At 36.7% G+C, this 22607-nt stretch overlaps 1 pseudogene across 1 annotated transcript in view; it reads left to right on the forward strand.

Annotated features, from left to right (window-relative positions):
- Positions 1-2107: 2107 nt before the first annotated feature.
- Positions 2108-22607, forward strand: part of LOC149065425 (zinc finger Y-chromosomal protein 2-like) — a 29386-nt pseudogene continuing 8886 nt past the window's right edge. Inside the window, exon 1 of the transcript XR_016195649.1 lies at positions 2108-2203. The product of XR_016195649.1 is annotated as a zinc finger Y-chromosomal protein 2-like (transcript). The remainder of the gene's footprint in view (positions 2204-22607) is intronic.

The raw sequence follows: 22607 nt of genomic DNA on the forward strand, positions 1-22607 counted from the left end.
AAAACTCAAATAAAGAAAATTAATAATAGGCTCATTCATTTCGAATTGCATTAAATGTTTTTCTAATTTCGGAACATGAATTATGGGGGAAGAAACTTTTAAACACACACGTAAACCAACATATCATTTCCACGTTCGGTTTTGCAATATTCCATGTTTATGCCAACAGAAATATGTAGACCAAGCACACCAACCTTGTACCAAAATCTTAGACGCTAATGAAAACTATGTGAAAATATTCAAACAAGCCAGCCAAAGATATGCGACTGATTATAAACATAAGATTAATGGTTATATTGTATCTATGCGGCTGACCCATAGTCATCTTTCTTATTGGTGATTACATTGCCTTTGTCGGTGTTCATCCTGTGGGCATTATGAAAACTTCATCGAATCGTCATTCATAAGCACTGTACATTTCCATCCTTGATCTGCGCCCAACTCCCTTCGCTGTGAGAAATAGAAATCCCAACAAAAGCGGGAAGTGCTGCTTATATGATGAAAATTAAATATTAATTTAATTGAATTATTAATTAATTAAATATTTCAGGTTCTTATGGAGATACTGTAATGGGGCAGATAGAAATTTACCGTTAAAGATAGGCTCACTGTAATTTGGGGAATATCATACCGAAATAATACCGAAATTTTTCCAGATGATATTGAAATTTTATCACAACAAAAATCAATTATTTAACATTTCAAATTTTTATAACCGAATTTTCAAATATAATTAAACTTTTATATGCAGTTAAATTTTTAAATGTAATTGATATTGTAATTTTAATTTCGATGACCTTTCTGCATTGACAAAAATTAATTATTTTCAGTTAACTGCGTGTACACTTTTGTTCATGTTTTTATTTCACGTGTAAGACAAAAACCTACACACAAGCTCGCGTGGAACATGTACAGTGAAGAATCGACGGTTCGGCGAATTGATTCTGCGCTGTAATATATAAATTGACGTCGCGACGAATTGACACTGCGACAAGTTTGTATTGCGACGAATTGACACTGCGACAAGTTTGTATTGCGACGAATTGACACTGCGACAAGTTTGTATTGCGACGAATTGACACTGCGACAAGTTTGTATTGTGACGAATTGACACTGCGACAAACTTGTACCGCGACGAATTGGCACTGCGACGAATTTGTACCGCGACAAATTGAGGCGCGACGAGTTGAGCGCGACAAATTGACCGGCTACGTTCTAACCCCCAGAGCCAAAATAATAGTGTTATTTTGCAGGAACAAACGTAAATCTCCCCCCCCCCCCCACCAGAAAGGAAAAAAATTTTAAAAACCCCATTCAAGAAAATTCTGCGTACGCCATCGAGCTTATATTATAATATATATAGGAGCTCGATGGCGTACGCCTGTCTCCGCCCATGTCGACTTGGGAGTATTGATGATCACTGAAATTATCTCTTACATTAATTCTAGAATATTTTCTTCAATGAAAGAGATAATTCCAGAATTAAAGAATTTTGGAATTATCTCATCGATGCTGATAAATTACTTATCTCTTTCGTTTTTGTTTTAAACTCCTATTTATTCCATTAGAAAATAACGGGGGAAATTGTGTTTGTTTTCACCGAGTCCGGTGATCTTCCGACGAAAGAGGTTGGGGGGAACTGTTCTTGGCACTGCCAAGGAGACCGCTGACGTCATGCTCTCTCCAGCGATATAAACTCCATGGTAGTTCTACCTATAGCCACTAGAAGCCACACTTATACAAATACAAATACAAATACAAATACAGCGCCACAACAGGCAAATTGCCCAACGAGGTGGCTGACTTAAGAACATCATGGATCCCCGAGCCCTTTTTTACCCTACCTACGAGCCCTACCTACTACTGATCTAGTCGCCTTAGATCTACCTATAAAAATAGAATTCTTTTATAAAAGAAAACGTCTGGACGGCCAAAATTACGGGACGTGTCAGAACATACAGTACGTATGGGCAAATCATATGGTAATTATATACTGTAAGAACAGATTATATGGTCAGATAATTCTGTATTTTTCTTCGCGAAGTCAGTTTCATCCTCATCCTGATTGCAGTCTGGCAACATATTTTCGCGGCTTCTGATTGATCAATTTCAACGTGACATAGCGTTAACGGAAACGGAGGGACAACAAAAACTTTGGTTGTTGTTTAAAGCATGGAGGACCATAAGTTCTTTGTGGGGATAAGTAAGTCATAGGCGAAATTAGGTTTCTTCTTACATGTTCGTCTACTTATGTCCTGATTGCCATCCCTGGCAAGTATTGATGCTCTATTAGTTAATATATAGCTTTTTCGTGTTGAAAAATATTTTATCTTCATATCCACCAGGTTCGTCCCTATCGTAGAAAGTAAACGTTTCAAATATCTCGTGATGAATATCGTGTGCGTAATTCGACTTCTTCCTTGCGATGGGATTTTGTGAGATTAATCGGGAACCGAAATTAAAAAATCTTGTAGAAAGTTGAGGAGTTTGAGCGAAGGGCAGGGAATGGGGCTGACCGGTTCGGGACGATTTTTATAATTTTTTTTACACAAAAGTTCACTTACTCGGCCTGCTAAAGGTGCCAGCCTAGGGATCTCTACTGCCGGATGTGGGGGAGGGGTCATAGGATTGAATGTATCTCCCTCCCCAGGGCCGTCTTAAGAGTATCATGAGCCACGGGCCACTTGATTTTACTGAGGCCCTACCAAATAAATTTTCCAAAATTTCAACCAGATCTCATTTTTGTGAGGCCCCTCTTTGCTTGAGGTGCCCGGGTGGGCCCATGCCATAATACGGCACTGCCCCCCCCCCGCACACCCCCATTAATAATTTAGGCAATTGATCTTGTTACGAAAGGAAAAATTGAAGTAGTGATAGTCAGGGCCTCAACAAGATGCTTTGTCAACCTAGACAAGCTGGAATTTTTGCACCCCCTTGTAATGTTGAAAGGAGCCAAAGGGTGAAATTTGCACTCCATCTGATCAATAAGGGGGGGGGGGGTGGAAAGGAGTGCAATCGCCCCTCCCTAAAGCCTAATAATAGTGAAGATTCATGTTTTGAAACGTCGGCCAGGACACGTGCCTAATTCTGCTCCATTTGCATATGAAAATATGCCTTTTCTTTGTTCACAGCTGAAGATGTCTGGGGGGGAGTTAAGAATGATCACCCCTCGAAACAGTTTAATTGCCCTTATGGGTTTCAAGATGCTAGTGCAACCCAAGGTGTAAAATGAGAAATGAAAAAGTTTTTTTACCACTCATGTTTTTATTTTCATGCTCCTCCCTTCATGGCACAGTAATAATGCCATTAGAAATCAGAATTATCCTTTCAGCATACACACATGTAATAATCCACATGAATATGGAAGTACACTATTACTACCAAATTGGAAAAAAAAATCCTGAAAATGCAAAATTAAAATTCACTAGAAAAATGAATTTACTAGGTTTGACGTTTCCAGGCCTTGGTCCAACAAAGCAGTTTAACACCGTGGGCAATGGAGGAAAAAAAATTGGCTCTGAAACATGATTGGGGGAGAATATGCAGTAACAGCACCCACCAGCGCAGGATAAAAGTGAAATAACACAAAGTTCAACGATTCAATAGTGCAAAAAATATTTTGTCCAATTGCTAGCATACCTGCATGCGAATATGCAAATAAGACGAGGAACATAGTAAAATTGCTACAGCTATAACCATGGATGCGATTCCGATTTTACTTTGTCACAATCCCTTACCTCAAATTTCATTTCGTACCATGCACCGCCCATGCTCTATCAACCATTGACCTCAAATATCAATAATAAAAAAATTAATAAGGAATACAAATACAACGCCACAGCAGGCGAATTGCCTAACGCGGTGGCTGACTTAAGAACATCATTGATCCCCGAGCCATTTTGTGGAGGCCCTACCTACTACTGCTACACCACACATGCACCTCGACCGCACCCCCCGCGGAACCCCCAACGAATCGGAATGTGCGTGTACGTGTAGTGAAACCTGACGTGAAGTTTTTTTTTTGTTTCAAAGTAATGATGCTTGTTATGTGTAGTGCTGCCATCTGCCACCAGTTTTTCTAACTATGAGTGAAGTGTTATGATTGAATGATTTATCGTTGTAGGACTGTTGCTCTCTGTGGCGAGACTTTTTAACGGGGAGATCGGCTCGCATTTGCGCCTTGAAGTTGGGAACCACAGAAAACCAACTTCAGCCGACCACCACTGTGGGGTTCAAACCCGGATCCTCGCATCGCGAGTCCGTCACTATAACCACTCGACCACCTCAGTGGCATTGCCTGCAATGCAAATATATAATATGTGAATAAATATATAATAGCATGGCCCAGCTTTGCTCGCCGTTATTATCGTCAACTTCATGTACTTGAACTGCATTTGATTAAGTCAGAATATGTAATTTTTATAGTATATATATACCCCTTCCTTTTATTAATATTATTTCATTAACCAGGTTTAAACCTAAGACTATAATCCAGTTAGAGCAGGTAAGCACAGAAAAAAATAAACATTTCCAAGGTGCCATGTTTGACAACTTTCTGAAGGGTATCCAAAGTCCATGCCACCCATCGGCTCGCTTTCCACCTTAAAGTTGGTAACCACAAAAAACCAACTTCCGCCGACCACCACTATGGCAATGGTGGGGTTAGGCTACTACTGTGACTTGGTATGATGATAACCAGCCCAGAGAGTTTCCCAATGTTATTTGTCTGACTGCTCCTTGTGAGAAATTGTTTTTCCTTATCTTCCCTCCAGGGATGGGACGAATAGTGATTTAGCTGAATATCAATTTTCTTAGAATTCATCACAATTATTAATGGAATTTGTATTGTTAATTGAAAATGAAATTATTAGTAATTTCTAGATTCCGAAAGGTTAGGCAAAATGCCATAAATGCCTTTTTTGGCCTAATACGTTTTTTAGTAAAATGCCTTTTTGAAATTTTTGTGCCATAAATGCCTATTTTAACATAGTTTTAAGTTTATTAGTGAATTTTAGAGGTCATAATCGGTGGAACTTAGATGCTTTGAGTTGTGAGAACTTCAAAATATTGCTCTTTTTAAAAGTTTACAACTCTCTGTATTAATTATCATCCGAAAGCGCTCCCCGGCCTTCCAGCCTCATTTAGACCCAAACAATTCATCTGAGAGATTAGTGTTGCCCTGCGTTAACTTTGCTTTGACCTGATGGTTTTACACATTAACGATTTTGTTCCAGCCGATTTTTGAACACAGCCCATGTTAAAAAAGCATAGGTAAATTAGAAACATTCGTTTTCCCCCATGCTTCACATAACATGTCTCACTCAGGCATTGGACTGCTGTCATGAACGGCGGAATGAAGTCATGGCGCACACAAAGGTGACCCATGGTTTTAATTTTTTTTTTTTTTGCACCAGCACTGCAAATAACCATGGCTCTATTTATTAAACATACATGTTTAGTATTCAATTAAATTGACAAGAATAACCTGAGTCCCGGGACCCAGGTTGTTCAAAAAATCTGGGTCCTTTTTGAGTGAAACTGAGTCCTGGAAAAAAATTCATCGTGAAAAAAATTATGCTTCCCCTCCTCCATAATTCACTGGTGTCTCTATGATTTTCTTCCAGCATGCCCCAAGTCTTTGATCACCTGCTTATATTTCTTTGTTGAGACAGAGCAGTGGGTCATGTTCTGGGTAGGAGAAGGTATCTGTGAATCAAGTAACTCATTTCTAAAAACATGTTAATACAAATACGAGGAGATATGATCAAAGGTTCATTTACTTTCATTGTCTACTAGTAGGTAAAGCTTGCAAAGAAGCTCATTAGCACCGAGAATTTAACGTATGGAATTCCGCACTTGTAATAAACTTTGATTTTTTTTTAACTCTAAAGCAACAACTCTCGAGTGAAAAGAATGAAATCATACTTTTAATTAGATCATTATTCTCCATGTACATGACACTCAAAATTAAAATTACAATATCAATTACATTTAAAAATTTAACTGCATATAAAAGTTTAATTATATTTGAAAATTCGGTTATAAAAATTTGAAATGTTAAATAATTGATTTTTGCTGTGATAAAATTTCAATATCATGTGGAAAAATTTCGGTTTGTATGATATTCCCCAAATTACAGTGAGCCTTTCTTTAACGGTAAATTTCTGTCTGCCCCATGGGCTCGAGAGTTCCCCCCCCCCCTCTTCGAGAGTCACCAACATTTACCATTACAGTATCTCCATAAGAACCCGAAATATTTAATTAATTAATAATTAAATTAATATTGAATTTTCACCGTATAAGCCGCACTTCCTGCTTTTGTTGGGATTTCTATTTCTCACAGCGAAGGGAGTTGGGCGCAGATCAAGGGTGGAAATATACAGTGCTTATGAATGACGATTCAATGAAGTTTTCATAATACCCACAGTATGAGCACCGACAAAGGCAATGTAATCACCAATAAGAAAGATGATTATGGGTCAGCCGCATAGATACAATATAACCATTAATCTTATGTTTATAATCAGTCGCATATGTTTGGCTGGCTTGTTTGAATATTTTCACATAGTTTTCATTAGCGTCTAAGCTTTTGGTACAAGGTTGGTGTGCTTGGTCTACGGCTCCAATCAACGATTAGTAAAAATTTCTTCTTACAATACAAGTGAATTAACATTAACAATGTAAGATTATTATATTCAGAGGTATATTTCCTAGGTGGGGAGGGGGTATGTGGGCTTTATCCCAAGATGACAAGTTCAAGTGAAAGGGCGTGACCAAAATTAAGTAATTGGTGATCAAGAATATGAATTAGAAAGGAAGAAGGAAGGCAAGGTTTGAATAGCCCACAGGTGGGAAAACTATAAATCCGCCTCTGATTATAGCCTACATTTATTAGGCCGTACTGTAGGTAGAAACAACCTACAGTACGGCAGCTGATCTCAACCTTTTTTGACTTGTAGATCCTTTTCTGGTTTATAATTTTTATGGCGGAGCCCGTAGACCTATTTTTTAATTCATTCATCAAAGTTACTGCTTTACTTATGTTATTTAAAATACTTATAACTATTTTTTTTTTCAAATTTACTGGTGCTTTTTTACTTTCTTGAAATGGCAGTGGAGCCCCTGTGGAGTGCACGCGGACCACCATTTGAGAACCGCTGTAGTACGGTGTGAAAAGTAGTAAAACCACTTCTTCAAGGTCGTGCGATCATGATACATGGTTAAAAGAAAAAGGGGGGGGGGGAAGTCGGGGAGGTTTTTCTGTACTTTTTTCTTCTCAGAGGACGTGTAAACAAAATTTTTATGCATCCTTTCCCGAAATTCCATGCATTTGACGTGTTATAGCGGGTCAATGGTATCTCTGGGCCATTTAAACTGCTGCTGTTCCAGACAACTGATAGAACCCTCAGTATGCAAAAGCGTGTCATCTCAAATAGATTAGTGTAGGGATGTAAAATTCTTGAGAATAATCTTTCAGACTACTATTATAAATAACTTGAGATTATAAGTTCTTGATGAGAATATTCTCCTGTTATTTTAATATGGTTACATATAATATCCTTGAGAATATTCTCTGGAAGGACTACATGTGCATTGAAGAAAACAGTTACACAATCACTTTCATTCTAATACACATAATAGCTTCCTTTATCAATGAACTTTGGTTTAATTTCTTTTGTTTTGAACTTATTTCTGAAAATTTATCTAATTTTAAAATAATTTTTTTAAGGTTTTAATTTTGAGGTTTCTAAAATCTTTATAACTACACTTTTAAAACCTCTCATCTTGACCTGGAGAATATTCTTGAACTAAAAGTTGTCATCAGGGTGATTGTACTGAAAATTGTTTTGTTGCAAATGTTTCTGGCAATGAAAACGTATTTATATTTCACAATATAAACAAAATTAGAGTAAAAATTAAAATTATTTAAAAGAAAAATAAATATTCTTGATTATTTTCTTTTTTACATCCAGAATATTCTCACCTCTCATTTCTAGACTGGTGTGAAAAATTTTATGACAGTCGCTCTTTCAAACAAGGTGTCAAAACCCTGAACCATCAAAAACAAAAAACAAGCTGATGAAAAGAAGTTCGACAACGAAACACAGTGCAGTTGTTTTATTTTGGAAAGGGGTGGGGGTTAAAAATATTCTTGTAAGTGAATTTTGCTGCTCCAATTTATTAATATCTACTAGGAAAAATGGACTTTGTCACTTCCCGCCCTTGAGGATACTGAAATATTATGCTATGAAATTTTTTTAATTTTTCAAATTTTTTAGGGATTTTTTAAAATTATGCTATGATTATGCTATGCTAAGGGAAGTACCCTCCCCCGTCCTACTTTTTCTGGTTATTTGAGTAAGATCCTTGCAGATACTGTAAAAACCTATTAAGGAAATATTGAGTAAATAATGTACCTACATTTACTTTCTGTATATTTAAATTGTTTACATGTATTTCAAGTAATTTATTTTAATTTTATTATCAATTACATATTAAACCTGCATTAAGTGGAAACCTGTGTTCGATTGAAAAAAAAAAAATCAGTCCCTTGCGATTTCGTTGAAGACAGGTTTTAAGGTTTTAGTGTACAAACAAGTTTTGTTTTACTTCAATTGCTCTATTTCATCAAGTATTTTAACACAATAACTACAATTTGAACTTCTCAGTTAATTTCAGTATATGCTACATAAGAAATAAATTTAAATGAGACATCAGCCACCTGACCCTGGTGCCGTCCTCGTCAAATGACCGCAAGACCCACCCTATGGCTATAAGAGTAAGCAGACTTCTGGCTCGTGATGATATACAAATACAACGCCACAACAGGCAAAATGCCCAACGAGGTTGCTGAGAAAAAGATGCCCATAAAAATATGGATGTCATATATTTCAAAAATACAGCAACCCAATTAAAAATGCAATTAACAAAAATTATAAACAATATATACACATGATAAAATAGACAATGCCCATAAAGAATACTTATGGTTGTCTTATTCTAAGTATGGGTAGTTTCTCCATTTACCCCAACATGTTTATCGTATTTCTTTTTAAACGTGTCAATTGTGTTACAATTTACTACCTCCGGGGGTAAGCTATTTCATTTATTAACAACCCTATTAGAGAAAAATTCCCTGCAACACCATAACCTTGCATTGTCCCTCACCAATCAATACTGGTGTCCCCTTGTACCAGTGAGACTTCTGGATGGTTTCCCATAGCTGAGTGGTGCCTGGGATCTAAACATGTGATTATTTCCCATATAATAAAACTAAAGTAATGGAGCAGGATGGCATCCTGATCCCTTAGGCCCAGGGTTGGCAAGGTTTTGGACAGTACGGTAAAAACCATGGTATTTACCGTACTGTCCAAAACCTCCTATTTATAACTGCAAGTGAAAAACTTTGCAATTTGATAAAGAGGTAACTTCTATAATAAATTAAACTTTATATTATATGAATTATATTAATTATTATTATATTTAATGTAATTATATTAATTATACATTACATTAAATATAATAAAATTTTTAAATTCAAAACAGTATATGCGAAGGGTTGGAAACGAAGAGGAAACATGAAGAGTGTAAATTATTTTTCATTTTATTAATTTTTTGTCACTTTCTGAATGTTGTTTTTTTTTATTTGAAAACAATACAGGGTGTTTCAAAAAGTTAGACCAAATATTAGAGAGGTAGTAGAATACCCATTTCAGTACAAGAATATTAATTAAGAGCCATGATTTTTTGCTGTGAGGTCAGAAATTAAACTGACTAGATGTGTGCAACAAGCACCCATTTTCAGGGCTCCCACTCGTCCTACTTTTCAGAAAAATGTCCTACTTGTTCGGGTTTGTCCTACTTTTTACCACAAATTCTATCAACAAAATTTATGTAATTGATTTTAATTGAGCAGGGAATCCTTGATATATTGCCAAATATTACAAATGTTGGAGATTACAATTAATGATTCTGCCAAAGCAGAAATTGTATCGCTTTAACTCTTTAACGCCTAGATAGAAAACCTGGGAGGGTCCTGAAAATACCAAGTTTTTTGTGTTCGAAGTGGACTCGTCCAAATTTCGGCCACTTTCCCTCTCCCCACCCTTTCTCCATGAGTTTCTATTCATGCCACCCTTTGCATTGACGTTCACCCTTTCATTTCAATGGATTTTTGGGAGATAATTTGTCTATATATATATATATATACTGAAAACACCCTTTTTCCTCACAGTATTATCTCTTTGTAAAATGCATTGAGTACCCTTAGTCCATTCTCAAGGAACATTCTAGTACATCAGCTTCTAAAATCCCATTGATATGGCGTTGCAGTTGTCTTTTCCGTTCCCGCCTCTGACAAGAGCTTTCATCTTCTTCCCCGTTGGTGACAAAAGCCTACCAAAACATACCCATACCCCCTAGCTGGTCCGACTTGAGGCGGTTATGGGCATTAACCTACTCGGCCGACTTCGGGCGATCTGGGCATTATAGAGTTAAAGGTTATTTGGAGACGAGGTGTATGTGGACTATTTGATTTATTAGTTTTTCATTTGCTTAGTTTGAGGGTTGAATAAGTATAGTAGTCATTAAAAACTTCTGCTAGTTGAAAAAAAAAAAAAATTTTGTATTTATTACTCTTCATGGTCTTGCACAGTAACTAGCATTCATCATTCAAAATTATGGTGCAAATAGGTGAAACAACAGTTTGCATTACAAAGCAGTTGGATACATAGGCCTATTCTAAGTTTGGTGGTTCTGATGCTACCCAATAGCATTCAGTTGTCTTCTGTATTTTTAAGGCATGAATAGGCATAAACAATATTTACCAGAGTTGGCAAGATTTTGGATAGTACGGTAAACTATAAAATCTTACTGTCCAAAACTGTCCTAATCTGTCCAAAACCTCATATTTATAACTAAGTGAAAAACTTTGCAATTTGATGAAGAGGTAACTTCTATAATCAAATAATAAACTTTATATTATACAAATTATATTATAATATTAAAATTACATTAAATATAAAATTTTGAAATTCAAAACAGTATGTGCAAAAGTTATATGACTTGATATCAGGTTATCAAGCAATTGAAACTGGACTGTCTTGAGGTTAGATATCAGATTTATGAAAACATAAAAGATACAAGAATGGGATAAAAGGTAGTTGCATGGAAATCAGAAAAAAACAATAGATATGACTACAGAATGAAATTAAACTTACGTAATAATCGAGCACTAATAATCAAGCGCAGCTGCACCTTTTAACATTCAATATAACATAACTAATTTAGCTGCCCTATCTGTGCCAAAATGATTTCTAAGCTAACAAAATTTGAAAATATTCTTTCAATTCATGCATAACTTGGGCGACATGAAAATAAAAAAAACAATGTGTCAAAGACAGTCTTTTGATAAGCCTTCTTCCAGTGTTTTTCGTATTGAATGATAGAATTGCAATTGTATGAATTGTACAATTGTATTGATAGTATTGAATGATAGAATTGTAAATATAGCTTGAATTTATTCGGTAAAATATTAGCTCCTAGCCTCATAACCACAGCAATTTAAATTTAACAAAAACTTTGGGTCTTGAAGTCTTTTATCATCATATAGGCATAATCAGTGTTTGTGAAATTGTGTTTTGTTAGTCATGAGTAGGCGCTACATAGTGGCCTCATTTTCTTCAGATATATTTTCCTTTATTTATAATTAGTTTTTAAAAATTGAGAATGTAAAATAGAAAGATCTATTTAAAATTTTAAAAAAAAGTTTGAAAAGTCAAAATAGAACAATTTGCATTAAATAAACACTACACCATTGATATTTATTCACATCATTATATTGCTATCTAATAAAAAATAATATTTATGTTGAGTTTCACAATAATGCAATGATTATAACTGTGACTATGGGTATTTGGTACCTTCAGTATAATATATTTTTTAAAGAAAAGTGTTTGGAGAGATTCTGCAGGGTTTTGGACAATCACTGTACTAAATACAGTACCTGCTTCATAATCATACATGAAAAATAAGATGTGGAGTAGAAATAACATTTATGACAAACTAAAATACTGAAAACAGTGTTTATATTTAAACAGTTATATACGTGATATTAATTTACTATCAGATTTCCAACTTAAAACCATCAATTTGGTGAAAGTTTACTTAGGAAAAAAAACAAATGACACCTTTTTGAAATATTTTTGATTTAGTTTTATTTTCTGCTAGAATTTTTGGTAATATGTTAGTATCATGAAAAAAAAATAAAAAATCCAAAAGGTTTCCACATAACATTTTGAAAATTGGAGGTTTTAGACAGTTTCAGACACTTTTGGACAGTTTCAGACAGTTTATCCCGCGTGTCCTGTCCAAAACCAGTTTCGGACGTCCGAACCCCCACCCCTGCTTAGGCCTACAGTAGGGAAATAAGAAAAATTCTTTTACCGCTTGCCTTTTTCTTTTTTCTCATTTTTCCTCCTCCATGGCATAGCAATAACCCACAAATCCGAATAAATCTGGAAAAAATCCTTAGGGCATACACACGTGTAATAATTCATAGTTCATATGGCATTAAATGGATGGTATACTGATGCTACCAAATTAAAAGAAGAACCGCGGAAAAAAATGTGAAATTAAAATTTATCAAAAAAATAAATCCCACATGGTTTGAAGTTGCCAGGCCTCTACCCAACAAAAGCTGTTTAACACCATCAATAATAGAAAGAAGAGAAAATTCACTGCTGAAATGCAAATGTGAGCAGAATATGCAGCACCACCATGTGAAACTACACAAAGTTCAACAATGCAAAAGTGCAGAAAATGTTTCATGTAATCGCTAACATAAGTGCCCGGTTTTCACCTTGAGTTATTTACATGGGACTTTGTAATTTACAAATTTTGCACTGTGCTTTTGAAAGTGGTCCTGAAGAAGTGTTATTCCTGAAATACTTACATGTTTTTCTAGTTTTCTGTGCATTAAAAGGAGATGGTTGACAGGCTGGTATTTGGAAGACTTCTCGGAAAAAAAGAATATATATTGTTAGGAGAGGCAGAAAAAAATTATCAGTGGTTGCGCTGGTACCAGACCTGCCAACTCTCCGGATTTCGGTGGGAGACTTCAGTTTTTTCACCCTTCCTCCTGCTGTCCAGCTTTGTTAAAATTTCTCCAGATTTTGGCAGGAAATTCGATTTTCCATAAAGTATCGCGTTGTTGTGATGTCAATGACATCATTAGGGAAAACACTCATAGAAAGCATCCGTGCTCATTTTTGTCTAGCAACCATAAAAAAGTCTTGGTGACCATATTTAAGCAACTGTCAAAGATGTGACTTTGTTTACTTAGGATTTATCGGCAATCATTTATCAAGTGGTTGACCTTGGTTGCAAGGGTGGGTTTTTGACATGACAAGTGTCAAAAACTGGTTCAAACTGTTGAACACCATCAAAAACCTAAATGAATGCCTTTTGATAATGTTTTGAACACAATCTATATATATAAAATTGATTTTCTGTCTGTCTGTGTGTATGTTCTCTATACAAATCTACAATTTTAGATCAATCATCGCCAAATTTCGCATATATACCAAATGGGACCCGACTTAAACGATAGGCTACTTTAAAATTTCGTCAGAGCAAGGCAAATGCCTCGAATGGGCAAAAAACCGTAGGGCAACAATGGTTTTTGGGCCTCAACAATTAATTACTTTCCGAACATTTACTTTGGTTACCGTGGTTTCCTAGCAATGCGTTTGAGACATGTATATGCCTTTACAATGCTTTGTCATTTCTTCAACGCTGTCAGTATATGTACAATGTTTATGCCTTTATAATGGTTTGCCACTTTTTCAATCTTCCCAGTAATGAGAGTTTTTTGAATAGACGTCAGAATCATCATCAGTATCAGTTTGAGGGACAGGCAAAGGATGATCCTCATAGAAATCAGTGTTAAAATTGCTGATTTTACTGTAGAAATGTGGAAATTTAGTGGGGTTTTCCGCCACATCAATAATTTAAAAAATTGTATTGAATTCTCGATTTTTGAAATATTGAGTTCGCTTAGAGATATACGAAGCCAGGAGATTAAATATGAAGTAATTAGCCTGCCCTACTTTTGAGTTGGATATCCATGCAATATTATTGATTTGAACTTTTTACATCTCCTCAAGCTTGAAAATGAAAACGTGTCTGTATTATGTATTGTCTTTTAATATTCAACTGCACAAATTCATATAGTTCAGGTTGTTTTAAAATTAATTTATTAGCCCATAAAGTACATCGAAGAAATTCCACAGCTTTAACTAATCATTTTTGGAAGCTGAAACAGGCAGATGCATAACTTGAAGTTCAAAGGGGAATCGAAATACCTGGCGCCCCTTGAAAAAGGAAAGAAAATATTTTCATTTCTATGAAATGAAAATATTTTCTTTAAATCTAGATTTGTTTATTTCATGAGTCGCGCAGAAGTCGCCATATTGGTTAATGTAACACGGTTTGTATGTCCCTCAAAGAAAGAGAGAGGGAGACATCAAGTGATCCAAAAAGCCTCATTCAAGAAAACCCAGTCAGCGCCGGGTATTGTAGCTAGTAGGTATATAAAATGATGAAAAACTTACTTTTTTTGCATATTACAATGTTTTATTTTCAAACATGAACTTATTACAATAATTAAAACAAAATATTTATTATTTGAAATTTTGAATTTTCAACATAGTCTAGAACGTAGTTTCCCAACCTTTTTTGTCCCATCGCTCCCCCCCCCCCCTCTTCAGAAATTTTTTTCCTCCCATCGCCCCCGAACGCAATCTAACCCATAGGTACCTATGTTATACCCATAGCTTCTACCGTCCCCCTGAAACATTCCATCGGTCCCAAGGGGGCGTTAACGCCCATGTTGGAAATCACTGGTCTAGAACATTTATTATTATTATTATTACATTAAATTCAAGTCTACGTCTAAGTCTACTCTGTTTATTCATCTAAGCTTACTTAACTTGCGTTCAATTTGCTAAGCAGAATAGAGTGGTTTATTCAAAATATGTATGATAAGGCATTAGGGTTAAGTTATTTAGGTTATTTTTATTATTATCAGGTTATTTTTGACCCCAGAAATTAACTTGGTGTTAAAACTGTCAAAAACTTACTGTCAATGATGTCAGTTTTTGTTAACCTGATAGATGTTAAATAACAAAACACGTGTATTATGTACCTACAATTTTATGTAGATTAAAGGGTTTTATATCCAGAATTATAATTACTGAGGAAAAATACCTATTTTGATATGTTAAATTTTCTTACCTGCCCAAAATTTTATTCCATATAAAAATTCTCACGTAGCATCTGTTAATGAACTAATTATTATAAATGCTAGTAAATATACCATATCATAGTGCAAAAGTAAGAATAAACTAAGTTTGACTAAGGGTAAGTTACAGGAGTTTCTTAAGCATCATAGGCTTAGCATTGTCAAATTAAATGACATTTTAGTCCTACAATTTAGTATTTTGATCTCTAGATATATTTCAATGTTATGCATAATAAGAGTAGGCCTATCGTTTTGAATATCAGTGATTATCTAGATAATTTAATAACAACAGAAATCAGCATTACATATATCATGTAATAAGCTTTTTTAAACACTTATCTGTTGTAAAAAGAGTATAGCAGATGGTTTATATCAATGCACATATACACTTATGTCCATAAATTAAGGATAATGCCAGCTCTGGCAAATAAAGGTTCAGAAACAAAACAAACGTTACTTATTCATAAAGCCCATTTATTAAACAAAAGATAAAGAACAAAAACGATGGTGTATGTATGATACCATTCATAAAAACTACGATTTTTGCTCCCTGGAGTAATTGTAAAAAATATCTCCTTTACAAAAACTTACTATTACATGGTTGGTATGATGGTTAATACATTGTATGTCTCCCATGCGATGAAATACAGTCCGTACAACACCTTAGCATGCTGAGTATCAAATTATCGATCTGATCTTGGGGAAGATCACTCCACTCAGCAAGCAATGCTCTCCGAAGTTCCTGTACACATGTAGGAGGTGGTTGACGGGCTGCAACTCGTCGGCCAAGCATGTCCCACACATGCTCTATTGGATTCAAGTCAGGTGAGAATGCTGGCCATTCCATACGGGTTATATCCTCAGATTCAAGGCATTTGTTTACGATGTTTGCTCGGTGAGGACGGGCATTGTCATCCATAAACACAAATTCTGCGCCCATGGCACCCCTAAACAAACGTACATGTTGTTCCAGAATGATGTCCCGATAAATTTGGGCTTTCATGGTTCCGGTTTGAACATGCAGATCTGTTCTGGAACCCAGTATAATTCCACCCCAAACGAGCAATGCTGCACCACCGTAACGGTGTCGTTCAGTGATGTTGTCTTGGTGGTAACGGGTACCTGGCGTTCTCCATATGAAAGTCTGACGTGAATCAGACTGCAAGCTAAACCTGGACTCGTCGGAAAACATCACACAAGCCCACTGTGGCGATGTCCACATTGCATGTTCTCTACTCCAGGCTAATCGCTGCCGACAGTGAGTTGCCAGGAGCAGAACACATCTGACAGGCCTGCGAGCATATAGACCAATATCTCCCAAACGTCTGTACACGGTTTGCCTTGAAACTGTGGTACCCGTGGCTGCAGATAGTTGACGAGACAGGTCGGATGCTGTGCTCCGTCTGCTTCTTTTGGCAGTTACTGCCAAATACCGGTCTTCATTCGGCGTTGTAACTCGGGGGCGACCTGTACTGTAACGTCTACTGACATTTCCGTTATCTTGGAATCGTTGCCAAAGCTTAGAGATGACACTTTGGGCAATTCCAAGTTCCTCGGATACTTCCATCTGAGTACGCCCACATTCCAGGTGGCCGATAATTCTACCACGTAAAAAATCATCCACATGCGTCCTCTGTGTCATAACTATTCGCTTATGGCACTGAGCGCCTTACAGAACTCTTGTGAACAATTTTACTTCTTTGCCACCATTCCTTATATACCCCCCTCTTACACTCTCGTCATTGTGACGTACTATCGGTATCATCTGGTGGCTTCCTGAAATTTGCATATCATTCTTGCAGATGTGTGTGATAATTCTACAGGTGAAATTTTTACTTTAGATTTCGATTTCCGTGTGATTCTGAATTATCCTTAATTTATGGACATGAGTGTATATAAGCAATTGAAGAAATTTTGGAAGGTCAAAAATCATCTTGAATCAGAGAGAATGTCAAATCCTTCCATAGTTTTCCCTTCAGTTTTATGCTATGCTTTATTCAAATTGTGTATTTCCATGTTTCTTAACCTTTTTAAGCTCATGGCCCCCCTATGGATCACATTTTTTTCTCGTGGCCCCCCTGTACTATCCGGGGGGCCCCCTCCTACCCTCATCCAAGAGTGAGATACTTTCTCTTTTTTTTTAATTATGAATGAAATTTTAATAAATCAAATCAATCTTTGGATTCATGGCTAAGCACGGATTCAAATGGTGAATTATCATCTCTCTCAGGAGTCAAATTATAAGGTTAAAACGGTCTGTGTAAAATAGTGTACGATCCAACGAACATGCACGATAAATCGACCCTCCCAACACACCAACCGTTGCTCTGGCGGCCCTCAATACTTGGCTGGAACTAACAGCTTACATATGAAAATCATTGCACCAGATCCATATAGTGCAGCCCTCTCCCTCCATTATAGACATGAAGACCCGGGTCATGCCCACATAGACCCAAGGGTTAAGATGCCCCTGGTTCTATGGACGGATCTGATGAATTCTGAAAGTAGTAATATTTTTCAACCATGTTTCATTTTTAAAGCTTTTCTTCTCACAGCTCTCTATGACTCCCTTCACCACCTGTCATGGATCACCTTTCTTCTGATTTCCTCCCGTGGCCCCCTAGGAAATCCCAGGACCGCAAGGGGGCCATATGGCCTCAGGTTGAGAACCACTGGTATAGTTTATAAGAAAAAAACCATATATATATATATATATATATATTTTTGTGAAAAATAATTCTGTAGAGAGTAGAAAATTATTTTACAATCATATTAAATATTTATTCTTTGTATAACATAGTCAGTGTATTTCCAATGGGAATTTTTATATTGAAAAGCAATATTTGAGGTTTTTGACGTGACAGTTTAAACTGTCAAAAATTACCATGTGTCAGAAACCTGCCAAAATTCCTGCATAATCATTATTGTATTCCATTAACAGCTATGCGGTAAACAATAATTTTTTTGTCAGCAGCTTTGTATTTTGGAGTTTTTTAATTGTTTCCTGTGATTAAATATGTCGTCAAAAAGAAAATATAAAACTGCTTTTAAGAGTTGGTATACTCAGGATCACCCTCAATCACCAGTAGCATCCATGAAAGAAAGAACATTCCAGAAAGGAAACACATGTTTTATGAACAGTATGTAGATGTGATTTTTCTACATGTAAAGACTGACATAGAATTATATTCTGCTCAGGGTCAATGCAAGACCTGCCTGGGGGATGGGGGCGGGTGAATTTTTCTTAATTGATTAAAAAAACCATTTTTTCAAGAAAAATTTTTTGATCCAGTCCAAGAGCCCTTGGGGGAGGGGGGGGGGAGTACTCCGGGGAGAATTTCCGGATTTCTAGATTCCAAAAGTTGGCATGTCTGTAGTATGATGTTTTACCCAAAATGGTTTTTGTTACCAAATCGCACGGTTGGACAGTTTCTTCCAAAACAGAAAAAACAATGGAGAAAACTGGCCAGAAGAAATTTCTTTTCCTTATATAAGTTAGAATTTATGCTGTAAATCAGTGTTTCCGAAAGTGTGTAATATCGCCCTCCTGGAGGCTGATAGAATGGCTCAGGGAGGCGGTAGAAGCTATGGGCTTAGTACAGTGTCTTATGGATTGGCTTGAGTTACAGGTGATGAGAACAAAAACTTTTTGAAGAAATGGGCAATGGATCAAAAAGTTTGGGAAACTACTTTTTAGGTATAGCAAAATGTATGTTTTTATATGAAATAAATTTAATTTCACTAATTTAATTATGTATGTGACTATTTAACTGTATCAGTCTTTTGAAGAGTTCGGCAGTTTCTTCTGCTTGAAAAAACTGGTGACCCTACTTCTTCCAAGTGGAAGAAACCAGTCTTCCTTTCGTAATCATTACAGTGGAACTTTGCTTAAGCGAAAATTTTGAACAAATTTTGATTCGATTAACGAGCGATGATTCACATTACGGTCAAAACTTTTGCGTTTCATTCATTTATTTTCACATCACAACTGAGCTGATGGTTTTTTGCTTTCATCCACACGTGCTGTGAAATTAGGAGTAATATTTTTCCCTGCAGCAGACCTGCCAACTCTCCGGATTTAAGCGGGAGACTCCCGATTTTTCATCTTTCCTTTTGCTCTCCGGATTTTGGCAGAAAATTAGATTTTACGTGAGCTTTCACGTTGTCGTGACGTCAATGACTGCCGTCATCATTAGGAAAAACACCCATAGAGGACAGCCGTAGTTATTTCCATCGAGCAGCCATAAAAAAGTCTTGGTGACCGCATTTAAGCAACTGGCAAAGACATGACTTTGTTTACATAGCGTTTATCGGCGCCAAAACCTTGGTTGCTGAAATTTCTGCATAATTGTTATTGTATTCCATTAACAGCCGTGCGGTAAACACAAGTTTTTTTCGTCAGCAGCTTTGTATTTTAAAGTTTTTTTAAATTGTTTCCTCCGATTAGATGTCTTCAGAAAGAAAAAAACTTTTAGCTATATAAAGCTAAATATAAAGCTTTTAAGAGTTCATGTACCCAAGATTATCAATCACTGATAGCATCCACAAAAGAAAACACTTGTTTTATGAACAGTATGTAGAGAATGTGATTTCTCTATTCTGCATGGAAAGCTTGACATAGAATTATATTCTGCTCAGGGGCAATGCAGAACCTGCCTTGAGGGGAGGAGGAATAGAATTTTTTCTTAATTGATGGGCAAAAAAAAAATCGTGATCGAGTCTATGAGTGCTGGGGGGGTGGGGGTACTCCCCTTGGGAGAATCTCCGGATTTCTAGATTCCAAAAGTTTGTACGTCTGCCTGCAGTCTTCGCCCAGCGCTCCTAACTTGAAAAATTAACACCGTTACGAACGTGACTATTCACGATATGAAACTAGATGTAGCATTTTAACCATGCGTATATGTGTGCTTGAATTTTTTTTTTTAATTCTTGGAGAAAATTCTGGGCTGATTGCATTATTGATCGTGCCTTCAGAGTTAGCTCATGAACAAGGGCCACCATTTTTGTATTCCTTTTCTTGTGTCATTGAGCAAGCCCATGGGACTGGAGGTGTATGAGCCCGACATTCAACAAATAGTGAAGGAACATGATCATAACCACAGATGAACTGATGCAATAGCATGAGCTTATGTACGGGATTCCATCTGAGGAAGACAAAGAGATAAATGAAGAGTCCGTCACTTCAAATGAGATTAAGAGGTGAGCAGAACATAAGAATCTGGGCAAAACTTTGTGGAAAAGAATCACCTCAAATAAAGTTGTAGCAGTAAATAAATGGATCTGTACAATAAATCTGTCCAATGATAGTGTGATTTCCCGTTTCCAAAAAACCAAAAAAAAGGGCAAAACCAAGTAACAGATAGGGTTCCTGTTTAAAGTCACACAAAAAGAATAAGTTTACAGATGGTGAGTGTGGAGTGCAATGCATAAGCCATCCTAAACGATAGTCTTCCTTTCTGTAATGTTTAGAATAAGTTAGAAGAGTTGATCCACTTTGCCCAAGAATATTTAGAAGACACCAACGAATAAGGCAAATACACAAAAAATAATAAAAGTCCTAATGCATTTCAACATCAATGGGTGCCGTCTTCAGAGGAAAAAATTTAACCACAAACGTCGTGGTCAGAATGAAGCTGTGAGCCTGCGTGAGATACTAATGCAGCGTCCTGATTGGACCTTTGCGGAGTAGTGCAATCCGATTGGTCCATTCGAATTTTCTTGTAATTCCCGCTCAAAATGAATTTAAGCCATGGTGTTGCGATCGGGGGTACACCCCCGATCGGATTGCACTACTCCGCAAAGGTCCAATCAGGACGCTGCATTAGTATCTCACCATAGGCGTAAACTTATTGAAAATGTTGGGGGGGCTCCGGCTCTAATAGAACCTCGTTTATACGACGCGTCGTATAAATGCGAAAGCAGTACTGCAAAACGAACTTTTTCCGAAAATTACCCCCCCCCCCCCACCTTTTTTTTACAGACGTTTCCGAAAAAAAATTTGTGAAAATCTGTCGTTTTGATTCAAAATCTTATGCTTGAGAAGAAATATACTTATAATACTATCATAACATTACTGTTGCTAAAGTTTCAAGCAATTTTACGGTATTCATTTCAAGATTCAACAGAAAAAAAAGTGTTATTTAAACGTTATGTAAAACGTCCTTTACTTGACAGAGAACACCGTTACAAAATTATCGAATGTGGGGGCGACAAAAATCCCAGTTACAGCCCTGGCAATCAGCATACCGTAGCCCGTTCAATAATTATTTCAGTACCTGTCAAAAGCCATTGCACACAGGGCCACAACTAGGGAGGAGCAGGCGGGTCTCGTGCCCCGGGCGCTAGACCGGATGGGGTGCAAATTTCATTCTAAAACCTCTCCTTCAACATTACAAGGGGGGGGCGTCAAAATGCGCGCTTGCCCCGGGTAACCAAGCATCTAGTTGCAGCCCTGATTGAACCAGTCAATCATCTTAAATTTTATTACTTTTTCAGTAAAAAATATGCATGAGAAACTACAGTCGGTCCCGCTTAGTTTTTCCACTTACAACGTTTCTTCATGATGGGTTTTTGAAAACCGTAAAACACTGTATTTCAGTGACACGTTTTCACCAATTGAAAAATTATGTGATTCGATTGATAGAAAAGGTGTTTTCCAAAGACTTGGGAGTTCGAATCGAAGTGAAAACGTCGATTAATTGAAGTGTATACAGGCAGGGCCCTGGGTAAAGCAGGAATTAGGAGGCTCTTGCGACAAGAGTCAAAGATGTTAATTGGTCAGTGAATGTATGTTGTTTGAATTTCGGGGGCTCAAAGTTATAAAGGCTTCATTTGCCCATGAAGAAATTAGGCCCTGTATACAGGGATAATGTATAGAAATGTATAGCAACTGAAGCAAAACCTCGTACAAATAAGTAAGGTCAGAAACGTAATAGGGAGATATATACAAAGGGTTCCATTGCATTTTCCTAAATACAGTAAAATCTCCACAAATGATCCCCTGTACTCAAACACAAATATGCATCAGTGGTCGCCTCTATTCGGCGTAAAATTTCTATGGTGGAGCCCCGTACGCTCTCCTCTTATATTCATTTATCGAATTTACTGATTTATTTTCTTCGAGTGGGTGCGGAGCCCCCGGGAAGTGTACACGGAGCACCGGTTGAGAACCGCTGCTTCAGTGAAAAGTTTCCCAAACTTTTTGTGTTCCATAGCTCTTCTTTAAAAAAAATTTCTTTCTCATTTCTCCCAACTCAAGCCCACCCATAGGATCCTATACTAAACCCATAGCTTCTATCGACCCTTT

This window comes from Pholcus phalangioides, unplaced genomic scaffold (genome assembly GCF_987345545.1).
Source record: "Pholcus phalangioides strain wild (caught in Gottingen) unplaced genomic scaffold, Ppha-v1.0 ptg000040l_1, whole genome shotgun sequence".
Lineage (NCBI taxonomy): Eukaryota > Metazoa > Arthropoda > Arachnida > Araneae > Pholcidae > Pholcus > Pholcus phalangioides.